General features: G+C 39.0%; 2 long non-coding RNA genes across 2 annotated transcripts in view; both read right to left on the bottom strand.

Moving 5' to 3' along the window:
* LOC132428015 (uncharacterized) overlaps window positions 1–7,298 on the bottom strand; it is a 30,921-nt gene extending 23,623 nt beyond the window's left edge. The window contains exon 1 of the long non-coding RNA XR_009520053.1: window positions 7,277–7,298. This is a non-coding gene — a long non-coding RNA (uncharacterized lncRNA). The remainder of the gene's footprint in view (window positions 1–7,276) is intronic.
* Window positions 7,299–9,451: 2,153 nt separating this feature from the next.
* Window positions 9,452–26,586, bottom strand: part of LOC132428014 (uncharacterized) — a 74,884-nt gene continuing 57,749 nt past the window's right edge. Inside the window, exon 3 of the long non-coding RNA XR_009520052.1 lies at window positions 9,452–9,493. This is a non-coding gene — a long non-coding RNA (uncharacterized lncRNA). The remainder of the gene's footprint in view (window positions 9,494–26,586) is intronic.

The raw sequence follows: 26,586 nt of genomic DNA, 5'->3' as shown, positions 1-26,586 counted from the left end.
CCTGGACTTTGTAGTATTTGGAATAGCATGCTTCAATGATAAAATTTAGGCCAGTTTTTCTTTCATCTCTTGCCTCTTCTCAGATTCTTTTTTCTTCTCTCCTGCTTCACAGCTTTTGTACTTGTTGTCTCTATGCCTACAGTGCTCTTGCTTCAACTTTATTTGGCTGTTACCTTCTTACCCTTCTGGTCTTGGGTAGAATGTCACCTTCTCCAGGAAGTCTCCCCTTATGGCCTCATCTAAAGTAAAGATGATCTCCTATTATTTTCTATCCCATTGCTCTGTTTATTTACATCATAATAATTATCAAATTATCACATTTTTATAATTAACAGATCATTAAATAGGAACTTAAAAGGGAAATTAGAAAGTATTTTGAACTGCATGAAAATCAAAATTTGTGTTATGTCACTAAAGTAGTTCTTAGGAGGAAATATATAGTGCCAAACACCTACATTAGAGAAATAAAATAAAATCTCAAATAAATTACTTCAGTTTCCACCATAAGAAATTGTAAAAAGAAGAGCAAATTAAACCCAAAATAAGTAAAAGAGTGGAAATAATAAAGATCAAAGAAGAAATCAATGAAATGGAAAGGAGTAAATTATTAGAAAAATAAATGAACTGATGAAATAACAGGTAGTTCTTTAAAAACATCAATAGAATTGATCATTCTCTAACCAGATCAGGAAAAATCAGAGAGAGAAAGAGAGAGAGAAGGTATGAATTATCAATATCAGGAATGAGAGATGGCATTATTACAGATTCTACAAAAATGAAAAGAATAATAGGGAAATATTATGTACAACTTTATGCCAATAATTTGACAACCTAAATGACATGGATAAATTTCTTGAAAGACACAAACTATCAATGTTCACTCAAGAGAAAACAGGTCACATTAACAGGTATAGCCCTATATCTAATAAAGAAATTGAATTTGTAGTTAAAAATCTTCCCACAAAGAAAACTCCAGGTTTAGATGCCATCATTGGTGAATTAATTTTAGGAAGAAATAATACCAATTCTAGGGACTTCCCTGGCGGTCCAGTGGTTAAGACTCTGCGCTTCCACTGCAGGGGGAGTAGGTTAGATCTCTGGTTGGGGAACTAAGATCCCACATGCCTCGCACCTCAGCTAAAAAAAAAAGTTACCAATTCTATACAAACAATCCCAGAAACTTAAACAGGAGAGACTGTTTTCCAACTCTTTCTATGTAGCCGGAATTACCCTGATACAAAAACCATACAAAGACATTATAGGAGAAGAAAATGCCAGACTAACAGCCATCATGAACATAGATGCAAAGCTTCTAGACAACATTTTAGTAAACCAAGTCCAACAATATATATAAAGAATATGGCACATGACCAAACAGGGTTTATTCCAGGAATACAAGTTTTGATAAACATTTGATAATAAATCAATGTAATTCTCTATATTAGAAAGCCAAAAGAAAAAAAATGATCATCCTAATAGATACAATAAAGCATTTGACAAAATCCAATATCCGGTTCTGCCCAAAACTTAAAATTAAAACACCCACACACCTTTTGGCAAGCTAAGAATAGAAGAGAACGGCCTCAATCATACTTAATGGTGGAAGAATAAATATTTTCCCCCAAAGATCAGGTACAAGCAAATTGTATCTGCTCTCACCATTTCTATTTAATGTTGTACTGCAGCTTCCAGTCAGGAAAATTTGGCAAAAACAAGAAAAAAATTTCTATATTAAAAAGAAGTAAAACTTACTTCACTTACAGATTCCATGATTGTCTGGGTATAAAATCAGATGAAATCTACAAAAAAATCCATTGTATTTCTATATCCTAGCAAGGAACAATTGGAAATTGATATTAAAAACAATATTACTCACAATTTTGAAAAATCAAATAGTTATGCATAATTCTGACAAAAGATGTGAAATACCTATGCCCTGAAAACAACAAAACATTGCTGAGAAAAATTAAAGAAGACCTAAAGAAATGGAGAGATATATTTTGTTCATGGATTGGAACGTATATTGTTAAGATATCAATTTTCCTCAGACTGATCTATAGATTCAATGCAATACTGATCAAAATTTCAGCAGATTTTTTATTTGACAATATGACAAGCTGATTCTAAAATTCATATGAAAATTCAAAAAACCTAGAACAATAAAAGCAAGTTTGAAAAATAAAAGCAAAGTTGGGTGTCTGTCACTACTAGACTTTAAAACTTATTATAAGAACTACAGTAATAAAGACAACATAATACTGGCATCTAGATCAATAAACAAATCAAGGGAAAAGAAGAAAGAGTTCAAAAATAGACCCAGAGAGACATGCACATTTGATTTTCTTTTCTTTACCAAGGTGCAGAGCTGATTTAATATAGAAAGGGTAAGCATCAAAAAAATATGCTGGAATAACCAAAGATATCGATATGCCAAAGGATGATCTTCAATTCATATCTCACACCATATGCAAGTATTAACTTAAAATGGACTGTAGAATGTAGAACTTATACCATAAAACCTTTAGAAGACAACATAGGAGAAAATTTCTGTGAACTTGGATTAGGCAAAAATGTCTCTGTTACTACACCTAAATCACAATACATAAAAGAAAAATATTAATACATTGAACTTCATCAAAAACTGCTCTTCAAACATCACTGTTAAGAGAATGAAAAGACAAACATAGCCTGGGAGGAAATATTTGCGAAAAATATATCTGATAAAGAAGTTGTGTCCAGAATTTATAATGAACTCTCAAAATTCAATAATAAGAAAGCAAAAAAACAAACAAAAAAAACCCCAACAACAACAATAAAAACAGGCAAAAGGTTTAAACAGACACTCACTACAGAAAATGTATGACTGGCAAATAAGCACATGAAAAGATGCTTACATCATTGTTTATTAGGGCCATGCAAGTTGAGTGACAATGAGATACTATTGCACATTTACTGGAATCACTAACATTTAATACATTGACTCATACCAAGTAGTGGATAGGATCTGAGGCAATGTAACTTTCATATATTGTCGGTAGTAATGCAAAATGGTATATCCACTTTGGAAAACAATTTAAGAGTTTCTTAAAAGGTTAAATATACACTTATCATAAAACCCAGCAATCTTTACACAAAAAACCTATACATGGCAGCTTGTTTTATAATTGTCCCAAACTGGAAATGATCCAGATGTCCTTCATTGGGTTAATGGTTAAACAAAATGTGATATGTCTTGTACATATAATGGTAATAAAAAAGAATTAATTATCAATATAATCCATGACATAGATGAATCTCAAAATAATTGTTCTGAGTGAAAGAAACCAAACTCCTCAAAAAAGATGCAACAATAAGGTCGAAGAATATCCAGTGTTCTACCCCAACCAGCCAATAGGATTCAGAAATAATTTTTGTTTGTCAGTTATACCTATTGTATGAAACACGTAGAAGATGTCAGAACCCATACCACTTGATTATGCCTGCAGACACTAGCTTATTTTCTGGTGTGCATTTTGAGATCACATCCTTTTATTTGCCATCACTTGGGTAACTGACATTTCTTTGGACACCTCCCACCCCTTCTACCACTGCCATCACAAGGCAATCTCCAGAGTTGTAACTCAGAACTTGGGAGCTGCTAGACCCATGCTCTGGGAAGATTAGACATTCTGTGATACTACCCTTGAGTTGCAACAATGATGTTTCTAGCTGGAAGTGGGAAAAACTTAATCATATAAGATGATCCCCAAGAGAGTACTCATGCCAGAAACCTCGAAGGTCAAATTCTCCAGAAACATAGCCTTGTCCTATATCCTGACTCATTCATCTCCCTTACTCTTTCCTGAGAATTTGAATCATGGAGAGCTGCTCTTGCCCAGTGTGGACAAATGGGGTAGGTATATGACAGGTGAAACACATGTTCACCTTATGCTCTACATTATGCTTCTGCCTTACCCCTACAGTTTGGCCTATGGGTTGTTTTCCTCATAGCTTCTAAAACAAGGATTGACTTATAATTATATTTTTTAATCTTCTACTTAATTTTATGACTAATTTTCTGGTTAAAACCCCCAATTAAATCCATCCCAGGGGAATCTATTCTGTGGTCTGCCTTTACGGTCAACATCTCCTGTTCCATCTGTCACATTCTAATGAGGGGATCCAGCCACCCATCAGTGGTCCTGAGTCTTCCATGCTGCTCTGCAACCTCTCTCTCAGGTCTACCTGAGTTGCAGGAGTTGCACACCCATAGGGATTGGAGAATTCTTAGAACCAGCTTACACACAGGAATTCTTTATACTTCTTCCAGTCCAAACAGCTGCATGTAAAGTACATATTCTTAAAAGGGTTATTATCATCGGCTAGGTCATCTGTCTCCAAACTCCTCTCCTAGCAGTCTCCAGTCCCTATCACCTCCATCTAATTCAACTCACTGGCATCGTTGCCTTAGGGAAAGTGACAGTGGGAATTTCTGGGCCAGGAGCCATAGCCTAAGTGAATGGGAGAAGGATTTGAATGCATCCTGTTGGCATCTCAGAGAGAGTCAATTAACCCCTGAGGAATCAGAAATACTAGATAGTCTTATGACATTTCAGTAATGCCAACATAGCAATTTGTATTAGTGCCACATACTTATTGAAGAAGGAAGTGAGTGAAGAGGAGCAAAGAAAAGAAAACAAAGAAATAAGTGGGGAAGGCAGGATGCTAGCTTCTCTTTTTCTGCCTTCCTGGACTGTTTGGAAACCAAGAGTCCTAAAAAAGTTTAGTCATGACTCTCCAGCTTTGCCCATCGCTGGACTCCTTCTGGGTTACCACTGCCAAATATTTGAATATTTTTGAAATTATTTTTATGGAAATATAGCCAAAAGTTTCAGGGAAACAGACAAGTTTCTAAGAAGTTGGACTTCAAGAAAGGGTTCAGTGTGAGTAGAAAGGAATATTTTAAACAAATATGGTACTAAGACCTTGGCTATATTCAAGAATGATTAACAGCATTTAAGAATTGGTGAGAAAAATACCAAGGGGTATAAAGTTGTTTATTTAAAAGATGAAACAAAGTTTCTGAAGGGTTGATAAAGAACTACCCCATTTTGATAGAATGATTCTCTTTTTCCTCTTCTTTCTCTTTTTTATTTTCATTTTAATAATGTATATGGCACTGTAATCCACTCCCATTAACTTTCCAGACTGCAGTGGTCAAACATCTCAACTATGGGTTCAGGATTCCATTTGCTTCTTGGCAGCAGTGTAGCCCAAATGGAGGTTCACCTCTTAGAGTGATGGCCAAAGGTCCTGAAAAACCATACAGAAACCATACAAACCAGCTATGCTTCCATTTGTATCTCTTTCCTTGATGACTAGAATCTCTGCATTAGCATGCAATGAGCACAGCTATAAAGATGGACTTCACCACTTTTCCTCTACTTATCTCATCTCCAGACACATGGTTTTTCTACTGTGTAAGATTTCATTCTAGTATGCCCTTTGGACCTGACATACCTAGGTATCAAACATCCTGTGTTTTAGGTTTTTCTATCCCTACTTTATTTCAAAACTAAGAGTATGCCATAAATAAAATGGAGTAAGATTCCTCAGGTAATGTTTATTTTATCTGCTAATCAGTGGCTTCCTAACTTTGTTAGAACAAGCCCTCTAAAGAGCTTGCTACAGGGGAAGGAACATAAAAGGTAAATTAGAGAAAGCAAGTGAATATTCAGGAACATTCCAGGGATCTCCATGACCCTCAGACACAGAATATTAGAATTTGGAAAGAACTTGAAATTATGGTTTGACTCCTGCCAGTTTCACTGGTTGTGGAGCTAGCCAGGTAAGCCTGGACACCATTTGCACTCTCTAAGTGAGAGTGACAGAGCCAGATCTGGGACCCAAGCTTTCTGATACCTTTCTTCCATGAAGACTTCCAAATTACATTACTTAGATGCTTGCTCACTCTTGAATGCAAATGGAGAAATACAAGCTTTGTTTCCATCTGGGATGAGCATTGTACCCTTTATTCAAAGTGTTCTCAGTCCTCAAAGCTGCAGCTACGAATGGTCAGGTCACCCTTAGAGGGCCACTGGGAGAGAGGCCCCAAATCAATCATACAACATCCACTAGCAGCTCTGAAACCTCCAAGGAGCAGCAAACCTCTTGGGAGAAATCAGCACTGACCAGTGGTTTCCCTTTTCTAGAAACAGGTTTTCTATCTCAAGGTTCTTAGCTCTAAACCCCAATCTCAGCTCTGGAAAAGCAGGTCTTCCTTAAAGACTCAGCTCTTGACCTTGCTCACTAAGGCCTAGAGAGCTCTTCATTCGTCATGGAAAATTTCCTAGGCAAAAGGAATGCAGTTATCTTAATTCTACCCTTATGTTTATATGATTTTTTTTCCTGGGGATTTCTACTTTTAATTGAAAATAGAGAAAGAGGAAGAAAAGAAAATCTTTGAAGAACACATTTTATAGCTCCCTGTACCCAGGTATCCACCACCTCAAGCAACCAGGATTGTGTGGTCAGATTATTTCCAGAGAGTATTCTCCTCTCCTGAAGGCTCACTTGTTTCAGCCTGCTAGACCTGCTCTGAAATTCATCTAGTTCTCAGGATGTTAGCTGGATTCTGAATAGGTAGGCTGCAGAACTATTGAGGAAAAGACAAGAGAAAACAGGAATTAGCATGACAACAGCAATTTAAGTTATACAATTGGCCAAAGTTTGCCAAGGAAGATTTTGAGTGCTAGAATAGAGTTTTAAATCTCCATGAATAGTTTAAGATTCAGGTCAAGCCAGGGATAGAATAAAATAAAAATAAAAATAAATCAAATGACAGAGATACTCATCTAATTCATTTTCCCATCTATGAATAACCTGGCATGCAGGCTAAGGAGAGAGTTTGTGCAAGGCAAATATTCTGAAGGGATGTTTTTTCCCTCTGGTTCTCTATGCTGTCCTTCCTTTTGGATTTTGTCTTTCAGTCCGAAGAACTACCTTCATGTCCTAAACATGTTTTGTAGATTAGTCACTTTCTAACATTTGCTTTCCTTTTCAAGCTCAACTTCTGACCTTTGAAATCTGAGGCTTTCTGTCATCCTTATTTAATACACTCAGCTTCTCTCTTTTGACCTGTCTGTCCATGTCTCAGACTTGCCTCTCCACCATCTTAGCCCTCAATCACCTAGAACCAGCCCCAAACAGAGATGATGAGGTAAGCCAAGCCTGCTTTCTGAGCCCTCAAATTTCCCCAGCCCTAATCTCCTGTTGTTTTGGGGATTTAATGACCTACCTTATATTAATGTATGAATCCCCAGCATCTTCATGGACAAGACTTCCTTTCCCAGGATGCAGGGTCCAGTTCTGCGGAAGTCCCTATGTTTTTCTTCCTCAGGAATCTGTCAATAGGTAAGAATTTGAAAAAAAATTTAGACCTAGTCATGAGTGCCTGAAAAGTAACCTCATAACTTGACAGAGTTCTAAGAATAACAATGCAGTTTTCAACTCTGTAATCTCATACAGTTCTCACAGTCATACTATGAGGTAGCATAGAGACATATTACAGATAGCTGTGGCCCCAGGTGAAAAAGGAATTGTCTAAGGTGATGTCAATAGCTTTTCATCTCAGAGTAAAAACCAATGTCCTCAGCATGGCCTTCAAGGGCCTATGTGATCTGTCCTATATCTTTCTCTCCAACCTCATTTCCCACCACTCTCTGACTCTTCATTGATTTTTTATACTTTCTGTTAACACATAATTTTCCAAAGTCTAAAAATGTCATTCTAATAAATATATAATATCAAGATATCAAATATTTTATTCAACTCACTAATTAATGAGAGAATCAGTAAGCTCTTAGGATTGGTTCAAAAGAGAATTTTAAGAACAGAGATATATGTATACATATACTGTCAGAAATATTGAAGTGAATTTGTTAATGGATGCAAAACTGGCTAATATTGTATGAGACAATAAAGTGTAATGTTTGAATCAATAAAGTTGACATGCATTTATCCAGGAGAGTACTCAGATTGCTAAAATCAGGAATGAAATAAGAGACATCACTACAAATCCTATAGAAATAAAAAGATTTATAAGGAAATACTATGAACAACTGTATACCAACAAACTAGATAACTTACAGGGAATGGATAAATCCCTAGAAATACACAAGTTAAAGAAACTTCCTCAAGAGATACAGAAAATATGAATAGATCTATAACAAGAAAAACAATTGAAATAGTAATTTTAAAACTTACCAAATATTCAAAGAATTAATAGCAATCCTTCAGAACCCTTCCAAAAAATACTAAAATAGAGAACATTTCTCAATTCAACATTTGAGTCCATTATTACTAGGTCTTCACACATGAAGACACCATAAGAAAATAAAACAACAGCCAAATATCCCTTATGAATATTGACACCAAAAATAACAACAACAGCAACTCAACAAAACACTGGCAAATCAAATCAAGTAACATAAAAAATATTCCCTTATAAATCTTTTTATTTATATAAGATTTGTAGTGATGTCTCTTCTTTCATTCCTGATTTTAGCAATCTGAGTACTCTCCATAAATGCATGTCAACTTTATTGATTCAAACATTATACTTTTTTGTCTCATACAATATTAGCCAGTTTTGCATCTATTAATAAATTTACTTCAATATTTCTGACAGTAACATAAAAAACATACACCAAGACCAAGAGGGACTTATCTCAGAAATGCAAGATTAGTTTAACATCTGAAAATCACTTATTGTAATGCATACCATATTAATAGAATAAAGGACAAAGCCATATGTTCATCTCAGTGGACACAGAAAAAAATATCTGATGAAAATTTAACACTCTACATGATTAAAAATACTCAGCAAACCATAAAGAAAGGAACTCTCTCAATGTGATAATGACCACCTATGGAAAACCCACAGCTATCATATTTAATATTAAAAGACTGAATGCTTTCACCATAAAATCAGGAACAAGACAAGAAGATCCAATCCTGCAACTTCTCCAACATCATAATGAAAGTTCTAGCCAGGGAAATTAGACAAGAAAAACAGGGCGGGGCTGGGGGAAGGCACCCAGATTGGAAAGGAAGATGTAAAAGTCTCTCTCCTTGCATATAGCATGATATTGTGTAGAGAAACTCTTAAGAAATCCACTAAAAACTATTAAAACTGATAAATGAGTTCAGTAGGTTGCAGGGTACAAGATCAATATACAAAATTCTCTTGTATTTCTATACAGTAACAGTGAAAATTTTGAAAATGAAATTAAGAATTCAATTCTATTTACAATAGTATCAAAAATAATAAAAATACTTAGTAATACATTTAATAAAAACAAGACGGGCTTCCCTGGTGGCGCAGTGGTTGAGAGTCGGCCTGCCGATGCAGGGGACACGGGTTTGTGCCGTGGTCTGGGAAGATCCCACATGCTGCAGAGTGGCTGGGCCCGTGAGCCATGGCCGCTGAGCCTGCCTGTCCGGAGCCTGTGCTCTGCAAACGGAGAGGCCACAACAGTGAGAGGCCCGCATACCACAAAAAACAAAAACAAAAGACATACATGGAAAATTACAAAATATCATTGAAAGAGATTGAGGAACATGTAAATAAGTGGGAAGATATTCCTTGGTCACCCATCAGACAATGTACTATTGTTAAGATGACTTTACTCCCCAGTTTGATCTACATATTTGAAATTATTACTATCAAGATACCAGATGCCTTTTTACAAAAATTGACAAGCTAATCCTCAAATTCATATAGAAATGCAAGGAACCCAAAAAAGTTAAAACAATCTTGAAAAAGAATGACAAAATTAGATAACTCATTTTCCAATTTCAAAACATACTCTAAAGCTATAGTAACCAAGAAAGTATGAGAATGGAACAAGAATAGACATATTGATCCATGAAATAGGCCTGAGTTCCATAAATAAACCCATAAATTTATGATCAATTGATGCTCAACAATGATGGAAAAACAATTCTGTGGTGAAAGAACAGTCTTTTTAACAATTGGTGGAGGGCCCGCTGAATATCTATAAGCAAAACAATGAATTTGGACCTTTACCACACAACATACACAAAATTAACTCAAAATGGATCTTATATCTAAAGGTAAGAGCTAAAATACTAAAACTCTTAGAAGAAACCATAAGAGTAAACCTTCATGGTCTTGGGTCAGACAATGGTTTCTTTGAAATAACACCCAAAACACAAAGAACAAAAAAAAATAGATAAATTAAACTTAAAATTAAAAAGTTTTATTCTGCAAAAAATACCATCAAGAAAGTGAAAGATAATTCTCATAATGGGAGAACATAGTTGTAACTCATATATTTGATAAGGGACTTTTTTTCCAGAATATATACACATACATTCTTCTTTTAAATTGAAGTATAGTTGATGTACAATATTATAAGTTTCAGGTGTACAATATAATGATCCACAATTTTAAAGGCTATATTTCAATTTAAAATGTTGGCTATAGTCTCTACATTGTACAATATACCTTTGTAGCTTATTTATTTTATACATAGTAGATTGTCCATGTTGTTCCAAATGGCAAAATTTTCATTCTTTTCTATGGCTGAGTATTATTCCATTGTGTGTGTGTATATATATATATATATATATATATATATATATATATATATATATATATACCACATCTTCTTTATCTTGGACACTTAGGTGGCTTCCATATCTTGGCAATTATAAATAATGCTGCTCTGAACATTGGCGTGCATGTAACTTTTTTAATTAGTGTTTTTGTTTTTTGGGGGCATATACCCAGGAGTAGAATTTCTGGGTCATATGTTAGTTCTATTTTTAGTTTTTTAGGCAACCTCCATATTGTTTTCCACAGTGGCCACACAAATTTACATTCCCACCAACAGCACAAGAGTTCCCTTTTCTCCATATCCTGGCCAACATTTGTTATTTGATTACAGATGATAGCCATTCTGAGAGGTGTAAGGTGATATCTCATTGTGGTTTTAATTTGCATTTCTCTGATGTTTTAATTTCATTATTTTACATGTAGCTGTCCAGTTATCCCAGCACCACTTATTGGAGAGCATGTCTTTTCTCCATTGTATATTATTGCCTTCTTTGTCATAGATTAATTGATCGTCAGAATATATATTCTTAAAATTCAATAGTAAAAGACAAAATTTTTAATGGGCAAAAGATTTAAACAGACATTGCTCCAAGTAAAAATATTAAAATGGCTAAGTGCATGGAATGATGTTCAACATCATTAATCCTTAGGGAAATACAAATTAAAATCACAATGACATATCACCTCACAGCAGCTAAAATGGCTATATTTAAAATGATGGATGATAATAAGTGTTGACAAGAATGTGGATATATTAGAATCCTCATACACTGAGGAAATATAAAATGATACAACCATCCTGAAAACAGTTTGATAGTGCCTCAAAATATTAAGCATGGACCTACCATATGACCCAGCAATTCCACTGCTAAGTATACACCCAAAAGAAATTAAAACATACACTCACACAAAAACTTATTTGTGAATGTTTATAGAAATATTACTTATACTATCCAAAAAGTAGAAAAAAACCCAAATACCCATCAACGAATGAAGAGATCAACAAAATGTGTTATATCCATACAGTTGAGTATTGTTTATCGATAAACAATGAAGTATTAATACACGCTACAACATGGATAAACCTTGAAAACATTATGCTAACGTGTAGTTGCAAAAACCATAAGTTGTATGATTACATTTATATGAAATTTGCAGAATAGGCAAATCTATAAAGACAGAAAGTAGGTGAGTCATTGCTTAGGGCTCCTAGGGGGAAAGGGAATGACGGAAGGGAATACAGAATATCTATTAATGGGGTTTCTTTAGAAGGTGGACAAAAATTAGATTGTAGTGATATTTGTACAACCCTGTAAATATACTAAAAAAAAAATTGAATAGTAAACTTTAAAAGAGTGAGTTGTATGGTATAAAACATTGTATCTCAATAAAGCTGCTTGTTTGGGGCCATCTTTTCTATAGGGTAGAATTCAGTTGTATCTGTACTGGACAAAAATCGTTATACTTTGGAAAGAATCACTTGCATCACTCTCAGTTTTCTACAAATTGAATTCTGCCTCTACAGAATTATAAAATAACTTGGGCAATAGGAATTCAGTCAGAGGGGAATATCTCAGTATAATCAGATAATCTCCAGAAAATACCTTAGACAATTCCCAGGTCTCCGCTGAAAGGATACTCAGTATTATCTTGCCCATTTCCAAATCTTGGACAATTTTTTCCTGACACGCCCTTGAAAACTCCAAGCGTGTTCCTACCACAAGGCCTTTCCAGTTTTATTCCCTCAGCTTCAATCTCTCTTCATACATATTATTACCTGGCTTATTTCCTCTTCTCCTTCTGGTCTCTACTCAATTATTACCTTCCAGAGAGAGCTTCCCTAGAGTACATACATTAGTTATTTACTGCTATTTAACAAATCATCCCCAAAAGCTCTGGCTTCAAGCAACAAATATTTAGTATCTCACAGTTTTTCTCAGTCAGGACTCCAGGAGCAGCTTATCTGGGTGGTCTGGCTTATGGTCTCTCATTCAGTGGCAGTCAGGATGTCGGCAGGGACGGCAGTCATCCAAAGGTTTGACTGAGGCTGGAGAATTGGTTTCCAAGATGGCTCCTTTACATGGCTGTTGGCAGGAGGCCTCAGGTCTTTGCCACATGAGCTTCTTAAGCTGCTTGAGTGTCCTCACAACATGACAACTAACTCCCCGCAGAGCAAATAATCCAAGAAAAACCAGTGGAAGACACAATGACTTTATTATTCAAAGTCATACCCTCTCACTTCAACTTCATTCTACCTTTTAGAAGTGAGTCATTAAGTCCAGCCCCTACTCAAGAGGAGGGAAATTAGGCTTCACCTATAGAAGAGAGTATAAAAGAATTTGTGGACATATCTTAAAGCACCCTAACACACTCTTACACAAATATACCCTCTTGTATGGTACTCTCTATTGCCTTATTCATTTTTGTTTTCTTCATAACATTTGATATGATTACATGTTTATGTGGCAATTACTGACTTACCCACTACAATGTAAGACCTGTGGGAACAGGAAATTTGCACTATACTACACTGAAAACTCAGCACCTAGAATAGCACTAGACGTATAGCAGCTCAATGACTATTTTGTTTCCTAAATAAATGAAAGTGTGGATGAGGTTTTAAGTTACAGGAGGAAAATCAGGCTTGGAAACTAGGTGTTATGACTCCTAACCTGGTATGTTTCCCAATATTTTATCTTAGAGGAATTCTACTGATGAAATGTAACTTAAACTGTGGTTTGTGGGAAGAAAAAGAAAAACCCTCCCAGTCCTCTATGAATTCACTCCAACTGAGGCCTCGTCCACTCTTTCTAGATCCAAGACAAACCCTGCTGACCAAAATTGAGGAAAGACTTTCTCTGCTCCATACACACAAAAACATTCCCATTTTTTAAGCGTCAGTGAGGGGGCTTGGTGGGGGACAGGGACCATGAAAATGTCTCTGTTAGCCCCACATTTCCTCCCCTACTTATAAAGAGAAAGTTGGGGAAGCACTGAAGCAAGCCTAGAGCCTAGGGTTGAACACAAGCATTGCGTCTGGCTTTAGGAGTAAGAGATCTTGAACACTACCTTGCATATTCATTTTGGTTTATTCAGGATTTAACAGCATTTCTGAAGCCAAATGTTGATGCTGCCTGGCTCTGAGGAATAAGGAAATCCACATGCAATTAGGAAGCAGATTGTAATGGAAAGTACACAGAATTGGTACTGCACTGCTAATTTGCTGGAAGTCTTATTTTCCATACCTGTAAAATGGCAGGTGCAATTGGAGAGAGCATAGATAAGTTTAAATTCCTATTCACGTTCTAAAATTCATATAAAGTTCAGAGATGTCTTAATATCCCTTGAATAGTATTTTTCAGCTTCTTACCAGAAATTTCAACAAGGATCAGCACAGGACGCCCTTGCATTTCTCTCTCCCTTCCCTAGCAGCCTCTAGACTGTAGGAAGATGGGACCACACACACATGCACACATACACACACACACAAACACGCAAAGTCTATGAAAGGAAAAAAGTCATTTCATCGTAATTTTTGTAGAACAGAGAAAGGTGATGGGAGATGTTGAAGACAAACTCCATCCATTCATATTGTATGACACTAGGCAATATGAGGCAAATGCCAACATTGGGACGCTGAAGAATGAAAGTCCTAGATATTCCCTATCACTGCCCAGCCTGAGTGGAGGCAAGAAGAATGCAACTACTCACAGGTTGAGAGGAGGGTGTTATTTCAAAACTGATGGTGAATTCAGCAGGTGTACCATCACACCATTCCCCTTGGTGTCCCTTTAGTGAAGCTTCTAAATTAAGACAAAAGGAACCCTGGTCCTTGGGGCAATACCAAGCCTCAGGAGTCACCTCATTGAGCCTGGCATTCTGGTTGAAGAGATGGTGATGAACGTGGGATGAGAACAAGAAATTGATATTCACCATCTAGTTAATCTGCAGCAGGAAAAAAAAAGTGTTTTAAAATCTCCTGTCAATGTTATCTGCCTCTGCTGAGTGGAAGAGTGGCACCCCAAAACAATGTGTCGATAAAATAAAAACAATGGCCACTCTTTGTAAGCCTTGGCTCCAGGCAACTCCCTTCCCTGCTGTGACAGCAGAAGGAAAGGACACGAGACCATCTCCCTTGGGAATGTCTGGGAAATCACATCCTGGCTAAAGGTTTGAGTCCTAGGGCTGCCACACCGCAATCAAAATCTCCTTTAGCAGGATGGAGGAGGAAGAAGAAGAAAAAGGTTATTGGGAGGTGGGGAATGAGTGAAAGGGCAGAAAATTCAGATTTTTACTTTGGGGCCTGTGATATTTTCAAGCTGACAAATAAATGAATATCAGCACTAAGAAAGCTCTCAGAGATGTAATCCAATGCCCTCGTGTTTTAGATGAAGAAATGGCAAAGAGGTTAAAGGATTCATTCATAGTCATGGTAGTGGGAAGATCAGGTAAGGAAGCTATTGTTAGAGTTGCAGACAGGACTGCAAGGGTCTGAAGAATACAAGAAACAAGTGAGAACCAAGTCAAGGTGCTGGCTTCAACTGGTTTCTACAAACAGTGAGCAACCGTATTTAGTAACTATTAAGGGGGAGTACAGTAAGGTTGGAATCTAGGATGTTGGTAGATTGCTGGCTTAGAGACTGAGTGCATCAACTGTGTGACTTAATAAGATGGGAGACACAGGAGAGGGAACAGGTCAGGAATATGAGACTCTGTTTCCTATTTGAGAGGGAAATTCAGTTGCAATGTCCATTAGTCAGTTAGGCTTAGAGCTCTGGAGAGGTTCAGATTTGAGGGACAATAGCATGTAATGGAAGTCACAGGAGTGGATGAGTTCTTTGAGAACAAATTTGTGAAAGGGGGAGCAGAACACAGCACTTGAAGAGCACTGGTGCTTGGGAGGCAGAGAGAGAAGAAAAGAAATGAGAAAACAGGAGATGCCAGAGGGGTAGGGGAGAACCTGGAGTGGGAGTGGGAGAGCTGAAAGCAGCTCACTCCAGCATCCAAGGATTGTTGGGCCCATGTGTGCATGGCCAGGCTCTGGGAACTTTTGTTCTTTCCTAGTCCGTCTGTCCTTTCCTGGTCAGAATGAGGCAGGAAAATCTTCGATCCATTTGCTGTGTTTTGTCCTCCTAGACTTCCTGGTATGATGAAGTTGTGAGAATCCTGATGCAATCCACAGTTCCTAGATGTAACTCAGGGTGGGTGCCTCTAGACTCAGCCTCCACACAGAGGTTTCCCTGAATGCCCCACTGACCCCACTTTAGGTGTCCTACACGGAGGGTCTGGTGTGCAGATGTGTATCTTCAGGCCAGGTAGATGCTCCATCAATATCTGTGAAATCGCAACCACCTAGACTGTCTCCTGTTTAGCAGACATAGAAAGAGATTTGCAGAAAAGATGAGAGGAAAAAGGGAGAAGAGAAAGAGTAGGGAAAATGGATAAAAAGAGCAAGAAAACAACAGTTAAAACCAACATTTAAATAGAAGTCTGTGCTTTCAAGGACTCAGTTTCTCTCTGAATTCTGCAAAGTGTCATTAGCAAATAGGCAGTAAGCTTCCACTATGTCCCCTCAACTCAGTTTGAAACAGGAAATACTTATTTCCAAAGAATCTTAAACTAGTAGGTTTCTCAAATCAAGAAATATAGACAATGGGATGAATAGGTCAGGACTTCAAATGAGCCCTACAAATCGATGAACTAGGAGTCAATGGATGTAGGAGAAAGCACAAGGGTAAGAGTAAAGATACCTAAGTTCTAAATTTGGTCCTGCCACCAATGAGCTGTGGGCCTATGGATATCTCTGTTCAAGAAATATTTCCTGAGCAAATAGATGATCAAAGCTCTATGTCAGATGCCACAACAAGCAATGACACATAAGACATCATCCCTATTGAGATGAAGCTCTTTGATGTCAAAGCAAGCACATAATACTATTGGGAATCAAGAAAAGGGAGTAAAGATTTGAATCCCAGGAAAAGAAAATTAGGTTTTGAAAAGTAAATATGATCTTCAGAGTGGGTAGTTAATATAACTATTTTAGGCAACAACAATTTCAGGAGAGAAAGCACAGAGCAGAGAAAGCATAAAGACGTGTGAGGAAACCCTAAGGATCCATTTTCACTAGACAATTTTCATTTGATCAAGATAGGACTGGGGATCCATTGAAGGTCTTCTGTTACTTGTGAGATTTTTACAATTGAAGTTTTGCCTTATGAAAATCAAGTTATCCTAGAAACCGCTAACCCATGAAGTGGGAGATACTGTTAACCCATGAAGTGCGAGACACTGAATCTGAAAGGCCATTCAGGAAGCTGTTTCATCCACTTTTCTATGAGCCTCTCTTCTGTCAACTACATGAATCACCTAAGGGAGGATTGTAGCACCTAGTATCCTAGGTCTCCAGTCTGTTCTAACATCCTACTTATAAACTTAACTAGATGTAGGTAAATCAAGAACTAACAGGAAATTCTCAGGAGAGGTAAGTGCTGCATTGGATAAAGGTGCTAAAAGGAGATTTTGCCGCTAATTGCGTGTATGTGTTGTTACTTTTTAAGTACTTGAATGTTTCTCAATATTATTCAGCAATTCAGTCTCATTTGATCAGAGACTAAGTTAATATTTTTAACATTCCTTAAGTGCAAAAGTCATGTCTTATTCGTTTTTGACCTTCCCAGTGTTTGGTGTCAAATAGGAGCATAATGCATGTCCTATGAATGAACAAACTCAAGGGACTTAATGTTAACTCTACTACAAAAACCAAGCATAAATACCCAAGTGTTTGGTATAACAAAGTTTGAGACCAAACATCCGGTTCCTTCATGCTTCTCTTGGGAGGCTATTCTCCTTGATTATCCACACCCTCACCTGCATTGGCTGCTTCAAGTTCTGGTTTCTCCAACACATTTTAAGAATGAGTAGCCATTCTTGATGCTAACTGTTCATTATTTCAAAATGAAAAGTTGTACAAAGTATGCAGGCAAGCGCAGAGGTATGCATTGATCTCAAAAAGTCTGGACTGTCCCAATGTAATTTTCCCCATTACTTTACACTGTGGGTTCCCAGATGGGTTGGATGGGGCTCAGTATTCTTCAGTTTATTCCATATTTTGCCCTGCCACCTCCTCAGCAAGTACGGAAAATGAGAACATCCAGCCTGGAACCTCAGGTCTGTGGACTGTGTATTTCCCCCACATCCAATCTTCATCCTTAAAAGGGTCTACTCTGTCAAGGACCCATCCTCTTGATTTCAGCTCAACAATCTTGCCTGCCCTGGCAGGACCTGCTCACATCAAGCTTGGATGCAGTGGTGTGTTAGGGGAAGAGGAGGATTAAATACTTCTCCTTGTTTCTTCTTGCCCTCCCTGAAACATTCAACTGAACTCTAACATTTAGTTCGGGGAAGAATTTTATCCTGAAGCCATCTGGCGAGACAGAGGAAATGTTTTTTTTATATTCTGCTTTCCTTGGGAGTACTGGGCCAAGATAGACTCACGCTTGTCCCACAAAGAGGAGATGACAATGGGTTCTTGGGATATCTCATTGTAGGGCAGCAAGGTCAAGGGAAAAAGAGGATGGGAAAGTAGGATGTTGGTCTGTTTCCACTCGTCACCAGATTGGAGACTTCCTTATACACCAGCCTCTAAGGTCTTTCCTTCCACATGGGTAAATTTAGAGTAAGACCCACATATATCACCCCAGTTTGATGAGGCCAGGAGAGGAATAGTGAAAGTTTAAGCAGCACTGATGTGGAAATCATGATCAATAGAGTTCTCTATTAACAGACTCTTGACTGAGTTTTATAGGTTGATTTGTTTATCTAGTTTAGGGCACTCTGATCCATCTAAATGACTCCTAACTGATTTGATCCAAGGTATACAGCACAATCCTTCTGCATCTTCTTTCTCTCACATTTCTCACTTCTATAGAACACAACATATTTCAGTATATAACTGCACATCAAATAAAATTTATTTGGGGGTACATGGCATCTAATCAAACTTTGAGTCCTTGGCTAGGCACTTGGAATGTATGAAGCAAGAGTTTGGCTAAATATTTTAATATAACACTACAGAGTGAAATGTAGTAGTACCAATAAGGAATTTGGGTAAGTCTTTGAAGCTTCTTGTCCTGAGCTACATTCACCTGTAGTGAAGAGAGAACACCCATTAGTGGATCACTTAGGTGGTGACCAAGAGACTGGGTGCTACTTTGCTTTCACACCTTATGAGTGGCCTTTCTGTGTCTGGGCTGTGGGTAGAAGCTGCCATGACGTCATGGCAAGTCCTGCTACTTCGAAGATGCTACTATATCACCCTTACGTATTCTTTTTATTTTTGTAAATTTATATACATTTATATGATCTCCTCTTCTGTCTTGGTGGGAAGCTCATTTTGTGATAGAGCAAAATGAATCAACTGGAGTGTCCATTAAATTACCAGTAAGATACACAAATAGGCTGGGTTGTTACTTCATGCCTAGGAAAAGGGAAATGGTCCTGAATTAGAGACTAGGTGCAGAAGAAATCAGGTCAGATACCCTGAGACCAGGGAAACACAAACATAACATGGATTTCTACTTTCTGTTTCAGGTATAATTCCAAGAAAATGTGTTTTTTCTACTTTACATCCCAAACTCAGGTAATGAGCTAGGAAAATTTAATGTAACTTAATAAGACAGTTGAAGAGAATAGGGTCTTTCAGTCTAGTTTCCCATTGCTGGACCTTCATCCCAGCTAAGCCACCACAAACCATAAAGGAAAAGTCTTGAGATGTCAAATAATTGGGTCTAGGCATACGTCACTTCTCCTTGTTTTACTTACTCCTGGCTGCATAACACAGAGAAGATTGCTACTCTCTGGAATTTTCTATCTATAAAACTATACTAAATTATATTATAGCCAAGGACTGACCTACTAGAGGGCAAGAGAGTGTATTTCAGCACCTCAACACCCCCATGCTACATTTGGGTTGCTCAGCCTAAAGGTCATGACGCATGACTCTGGCCACAGAGCATAGTTTGTGTGGCTACAACTTCCTGCTGTGCCTCCAGCCCAAGGCCAGGAAATCTCCCTTCTGTTCTTTGTTGATTTTTTGTTTGCATGTGTTGTTTGTTTTCTTCTTTGTAGGTTATGAGGAGTTGGGGTAAAAGAGGAAGACTGGTGATCTAGAGACCTTGAGGGAACTGGATTTCAGTTATGAGTCTGAGCACTTAGTTACACCAGATACAAGTGTGATTTGGGTATTGATGGGTGAGGAAGAGTGTGTCTGGCAAGAAAGGAGGAACAGACAAAGAAGAGAGGGTAACATAGGATGACAGGGAAAAGAATGGACCCTCCTAAGGGTCCTAGGACCCCTGCAGAGGGGTCCAGACCTGCATAGATCCCTACAATTAGGAGCTGGCACCAGTAAGGGAATTTACAAGGGGCAGTTGGTCCTTCAGTCCAGAGACTTCCCTTTATGGTCTGGCAGCCAAGTTCATGTTGGTTCTCCAGGTGAGGACATTGAGAGCTGCTGTCCAAGTGGCTGTGGAAAGCATGGCTGGCAGACCCCCCAGATTCCCAAGATTTCACCACTGTCCCTGGTATGTTGGCTAGGCCTGCCTCACTCTTTCCCCTCCTTCTGATTCTCAGAAAGGGATGCCAGCTTGTCTGTCCTGTCTGGGAGACTTCCGCTGTGTTTCTGAGAAATGCTGGCTATTGAGAAGCACCTCCAGGCCTCTGGTCCTCCTCTGGTTCAACCTAGGTATAGGAAGGCTGTTTGTTCCCTGTTTGCACCTTGACAGTAGGGAACCCACTCACCTGCTTCTCCAGTCTCCTCTCCCACCCCCTCTCAAAGCTTGCTCAGCCTAGGCTGGAGTGCCCACCTAAATTTGCCAGGGCCAGGATCATTCAATTCAGAAACAAGGGGATGGATAACTTTGTAATTTCTGAGGCCTTGACCTTTCTGAAAATTTCATTGTGTGTCTTTGCTAGTCATGGCTAACCTTCCTGGTCCCCATTTTTCCTCACTTTCAGTACTTCTGCCCCCTTTGTCAGGCCCTCATTCCATTGAACTCTGACACCACAGTGTCTCCTGGGAACAAATGCACTGAAACACTGCTCTCCCCACCACACACACACACACACACACACACACACACACACACACACACACTCACAAAAACCCTTATGAAATCTACAGGGAAAAGTCATTGACTTTCAATTACTTCTCAAGACACTAATTTCTTCTTCCTTTTTAAGAAAATTATGTTACTATTATAGAAAAGAATACACAGTCTTTATTTTTAAAATCACACAACACTGAAAAGTACAAAAGAAGTAAAAAAAAAAAAGCCTCCTTAGTATTTCATCATTAAAATAGCCCTTATCAATATTAGGTAAGAATCATTCCTCTCAGTGTATGGAGATAAGTATAATTTTTTAAAAATGAGATCTTATTACTTTTTACTTTTAAAAAATCAAAAGGATTAATTTTGCTTGAATGTAGAAGAAGAAAAAGGCTATTATGAAACTTAAGGAATTGCTGAATAGCAGAAGAATGTTTCTTTTCCACATAAGACATTAATTCCTAAAAGAACCCTCTTTGTTTAGAGGGGTGGGAGAAAGGAGTTGCTAAACTTTATGATATGAGAATTAGTATCTTTTAAAACTTTTATTTATTTTAGACTGTGGCTTTTCAGGCTACAGCTTGTATTTTACATGTGTCTTTAAGCTATGTTCTTTAAAAATAAAATCAGAACTCACCAAGTGTTTTAACTATTATTTACATTTCTGCTTTGAAGCTTTTGCATTGTGCTTGCTGTGTAAGCAGCACTAAAACTCCCCTGGCAGAGAGCTACCCAGTAAGAGAAAAGTGTAAGGAAGAGACTAGAAGGATTAGATCTCTGGAGAAAACCCAATGGAAGGAAGGTAGTCTGGCTTTCTGCCTAATTCCCCTTTTCTTTTAGTAATAACAGTCTAATAACTTGCTTTAGCCAGGTTTCTAGAAAATTAGTCTCCTCACAAAAAACCTGCCCTGTACCACGTATAGGCATGTTAATATTAAAATATGAACCCTTATTTTATTGACATTTATTTATGTATGTATGTTTGTATAAAATTACCTAAAAACTGGAGTAGGTAGGTGTCAGAGTAAGTAAGCTAAAAAGCGTTCAGTGCCAGAGCAGTACTGAGTTCAAAACACCACAGCTACACAGGTCTTCCAACCTTTACTCACATCTCTCTCTCTCTTAATATTTCAGGAGGTTTAAGAATATAAAGGAAGATTGTTTTTAAAGTCCTCATCTTCTCCTGTTCTTTACCATCTCAAACTCCCTGACCCTCGTGCTTTCCAACCTCAGGAGAACTTTCCCTTTCATCCACACCACTTGATCCCACCATCTTTGTCTCTCAATCCTCTCTCCGCCATTTCTCCCTTACCAGGGGGCTCAGGTGTTGTCATGACCCCTGCTGCATGCAGCCCCTTCTTTCTCAAGAATGTGCTTGCCCTTTCTCTTATCAGAGAGAGAAGGGAGGGGAGAAGAGCAGACAACATCTAAATGTCCTCTCACAAGAGGAGAGAGGCAGAGTCCTAAACCCCGCCATGCTGGTGAGTTGTATCTAGTCGCACTAGCTTTGTGGCTGGACTCTTGGGAGAGGTGGTAATAAAGGGTGGGAGGTGGGCTGTCTGAAACCTTATCATCTCTCTTTTGTTGACTTCTCTACTCCTGGGGGCAGAAAGAGTGGGAAGTTAAATATGTGGTAATGGGGTAACCTTTTAATTAGTGTCCCCAAATAACAGAAAGAGTAGATTTTCCCCGCATTGACAAGCTTGGAGTAAGAGTCTATTTAGAGATTGTTTTCTGTGTTAGACCAAGGTTTCTTTGTTAATGATTCTGAGTTTGATTCCTGTGTGTGTGTGTGTGTGTGTGTCTGTGTGTGTGTGTGTGTGTGTGTGTGTCTCTGTGTGTGTGTGTGTGTGTGTGTGTGTGTGTGTGTAGTAGGGCTTTCAGTGGGGGTTGAATGGAATAAGAAAAAGAGGAAAACAATGAAAAGTATGTATCAGGTGCTTTTAAAAAAATCAGTGCGAACAAAAACAGCAAAGGGATGTCTGTGGCCAGTAGGATGCCTGTGAGCAGAGCTGGAGAGAAGGCGCTGCCTGCAGGGGCCGCGTAGCAACAGAGCTCTGATTGGCTAGAGCTGTGCAAATAGGCCCTGAGCAAGGGCTGTGAGTCCTCGCTCCTGCAGGCAGCTGAACTGGAGCAGGTCCAAGGAGGCCCTGCGAGGCTGTGCTTCAGAGCGATCCAGAGTACAGGGGTTGGCTGACAGCAGTTGTGAGTCCTCATAGCATTTGGCGTTGTTAGCCCAGCACTTACCACGGCAGCCTACTGCCTCTGCCTGTTGCCCCTGCCTCCCATGGGTTGGACTTGTGTCCTCACAGACCATAAACTATTTGAGACAGGGTTTTACCTACCATGATAACACAGGCAGAGAATGTCTCTGAAAGAAAATCGGCCAGGGTGTCAGGAGGTGCCTGACTTCTAGTTCTACACCAGGTATTAATTACTGTATACTCTATCATTAACACAAGATTCACAACAGCTCAAGTAGATAGAAACAATTATCCCATTTTCCAGATGAGAGAACTGAGTCAGAGGGAGGTCCGGGGATATGCAGTCTATAACTGTGTGGAGCCCATGTGGATGCTCAAATACCTGCTGGCTGACAGTAGCTCGGTGGACGATTAGATAACAAAGTCTTCTGGCCGATTTTGGCCTGAAATGAAAGCATTAGGATGAGCCAGTAGTTCCTATTATTTAAATAAAATACCAGGAGAAAAGATGGATAAAACCTCATATTTTCAGTGGAAAATTAATAAATAATATGTGATAGATTCACAAATTAAATACTTGCAAGTTTAAAAAGAATGAACTGGGCATACATGCATAAAAAGAATAAATTTCAAAAACATTGTTAACTGAAAAAAAATGAGTTGTACAACAATGCACATGATCTGAATCATTTAGGGAAAATTTTTAAACATATAAAGCAATGCTGTCTATTGTCTGATATGTAAACCTGTAATAAGCTAATACAAACATGGACCAGAATGATACACATCAGATTCCTTTTTTTTATTGGAGTATAGTTGATTTATACACATCAAATTCTTGATAGCGACTGTCTCTGGAGAGAAAGGGAGGGGACTGGGATGGGAAAGAAGAATAAAGTCCAGTAGTTTTCAACTTTAACTGTAAGATCATTTATACACACACATATTTAAAAACTATCTGAAGGCAAAGTGACAGCAAGTAAACATTTCAAATATGAGTGGGTAGATGTATGTGTATATTATATTACCTCTTAACTTTTCTGAATTTAAAAAAAAAAAAAAAGCAGAGTCTTTCCTGCAGGCATCTTCATTCATGCCACCCTGCACATGTGATGCCTAGAAATTAATCCATGGGGTGATTGATCCTGGGAACCTCCTATAGTACCATGAGGGAGAGTAAGAGATGAAGATGTGTGTGCTATTTTGGAATTAAAAGAAAGTACCAGCAGTCAAGAGTCCTGTATTTCAGAGAGAAAAGAAACTGGAAGAAATCTTAAAGATGTTACTAAATGCAGTCTGATCTCCTCCCCCTTCCCTTCCCTTCTCAGTCAGAAAGCAGCCTTTATTAAGCTCCTTGTCTGTACAGGGATCCAGCCAACCTCAAGGGTCTATATATGTTAATGTAATTGCTACATTTTTCTAAATATTTCAAAAGTAATGTACACTTATCCGCGAAAACAAGTTCTCATTCTTTGCACCGTGTTTGCCTTTATGTCTCAGAAAATAAGAAAGGGCAAAGAACATCTGAGGTGGGAAGAGAGTAGAGGAATGTTCCAAACACACTGTACCCTGCAGAACAGAGTGGAAGGGAAATTACCTGCATGTCCCAAGTGGGAGAAAAGAAAGACAGAAGTAGGGCAAAGAGATCAGACTCGCATGTCCTTATTTTCCACTCCTGGGATGAACCCCAAGGCCAGAGGAGACACGGTGGAAACTTTTAGGTAGGTATGGAAGGAACCTGTAGGGGTAGGGGACCAGGACCACCACTGTCCAAGCACAGCCTGGGGGAGCATGTGAGCCTCTTGGCAGAGCCGCTCACAAAACCAGAGTCAGTGTGTCCTGGGCAATAGCTTAGCAGTGCAGCAGGGAAGTGCCTAGGTAGGAAAGCCCATAGCATTCTTTTTCTCCCACTACCCAGAACCCTGGTGGTGAGCAGTGTACCCAGAAATTCACAAATGCTCCAGAGAGAGGCCAAGGAGGTGCTGAGAAGGCTAAGAGGGTTGAGAAGGTGCCACATTGGCCCCATAGGCCACTTGAGACCAAGGGTCACCAATCCAGGAACAAGTCCAGACCATCTACACCACAGTGGAGAGTAGTGGGAATCCATGATATCATTTTGGCTCAGAACGCCCTCCTTTTCTTCTCCCATGAAGTCTCCTTAACTTCCCCTTAACCACCAGGTGCCACCCTGGAGAGGCGCAGTGGAAGGAGGAGAATTCCAAACAGCTCTGAGTCTCTCTGGGATGAGTGTTACTTAACTGGAGGAGACCGAGCTATCACTAGGTGGCAAGGTTGCGTTCCCATTAGCCTGTGCCATAGGGACTCATATAAGATCAGTCACAGAAGAATTTGAAAAACTACATGAGCCACATTTCCTTTGTATATGTGAGCGCAGTGTGCATCAATTGGTAACCATGATACATAGTTCAGTTTTGTCCTCTATCACAGAATAAATATCAGAGATCTTAATCAAGGGAGGCACATAGAAAGGAGACCTTATAGGGCTATTTCGGAATTTAAATTCTCCGTGTTTGTTTCATTACCTCTTTAAATCCTCAATAATTGTGAAAACATTAATTTTGTTTGTTTGTGTTAACTCAATGTTATGGCTCAAAAGGCTGTGGTAGGGCTTCCCTGGTGGCGCAGTGGTTGAGAGTCCGCCTGCTGATACAGGGAACACGGGTTCGTGCCCCGGTCCGGGAAGATCCCACATGCCGCGGAGCGGCTGGGCCCGTGAGCCATGGCCACTGAGCCTGCGCGTCCGGAGCCTGCGCTCTGCAACGGGAGAGGCCACAACAGTGATAGCCCCGCGTACCGCAAAAAAAAAAAAAAAAAAAGGCTGTGGTAGAAGATATGGAGTTTAAATTTGGAATAGGGACTATGGTTAATAGATATAAATAGAAATATGTTTTCCACTGTGTACATGCACACACATATCCACATGCAGAATACACAAATGGACCAGACGTATGCTCTGCCACTAAGCTGCTGGGAAATTACCTGGAATCTAGCATCAGCAGGAGGCTGAGTCCAAAATTAAGCAGGCAGTTAATGAGTTCAGCTTCCATCATCCCTGGCATCGCTGTAATTCTTTGCTGAAATGAAATGTAAAATAGGGCCTAAAAGAAGCTTGGCTCTAAGCAGGTAAGGTTTCATCATTTGCCTGGTCTCAGGGGCTCTCTTGCAAGGACAGCAAGCCCACCCAGATGGGACAAGCTTTGCAAACTCAAGCAGCCTTGCCCGTGGTGGGTGTGGAGACCGTGACCCAATCCCCTGGCTGCAGGGGATGTTCTAGCATACCATCTACCCCCGCCCCTTTCACTGACCTGCGCTGTGGGATCTCCAGGCCATCAGATGAGCGCCTTTCTCAGTTCTGACCCATGGGCTGTCCTAAGCTGAACTCTGCTCAGCTCCATCCTTGCTGCTCCCTGCTCCCTGCAGAGTGAGCCCGCCCCTTGCTGGCTCAGCCTTCCCCTGCAATATTTGGTTTAAGTTACTTCTTTGAACTTTGCTCTCATTATTTTTGGACGATCATTTGGTCTGGAAGATTTTCTTGCCACGGGTTCCTTCTGTTCTCCCTCCTTTTCACTCTCTTGGATGTGCTTCCCAAGGCCTCTTTTCACAGTTCCTTTGGGGTGGTTTTTATTACTTTCAT

Source organism: Delphinus delphis, chromosome 7 (genome assembly GCF_949987515.2).
Source record: "Delphinus delphis chromosome 7, mDelDel1.2, whole genome shotgun sequence".
NCBI lineage: Eukaryota > Metazoa > Chordata > Mammalia > Artiodactyla > Delphinidae > Delphinus > Delphinus delphis.
This window is presented reverse-complemented; position numbering and strand designations above follow the sequence as displayed.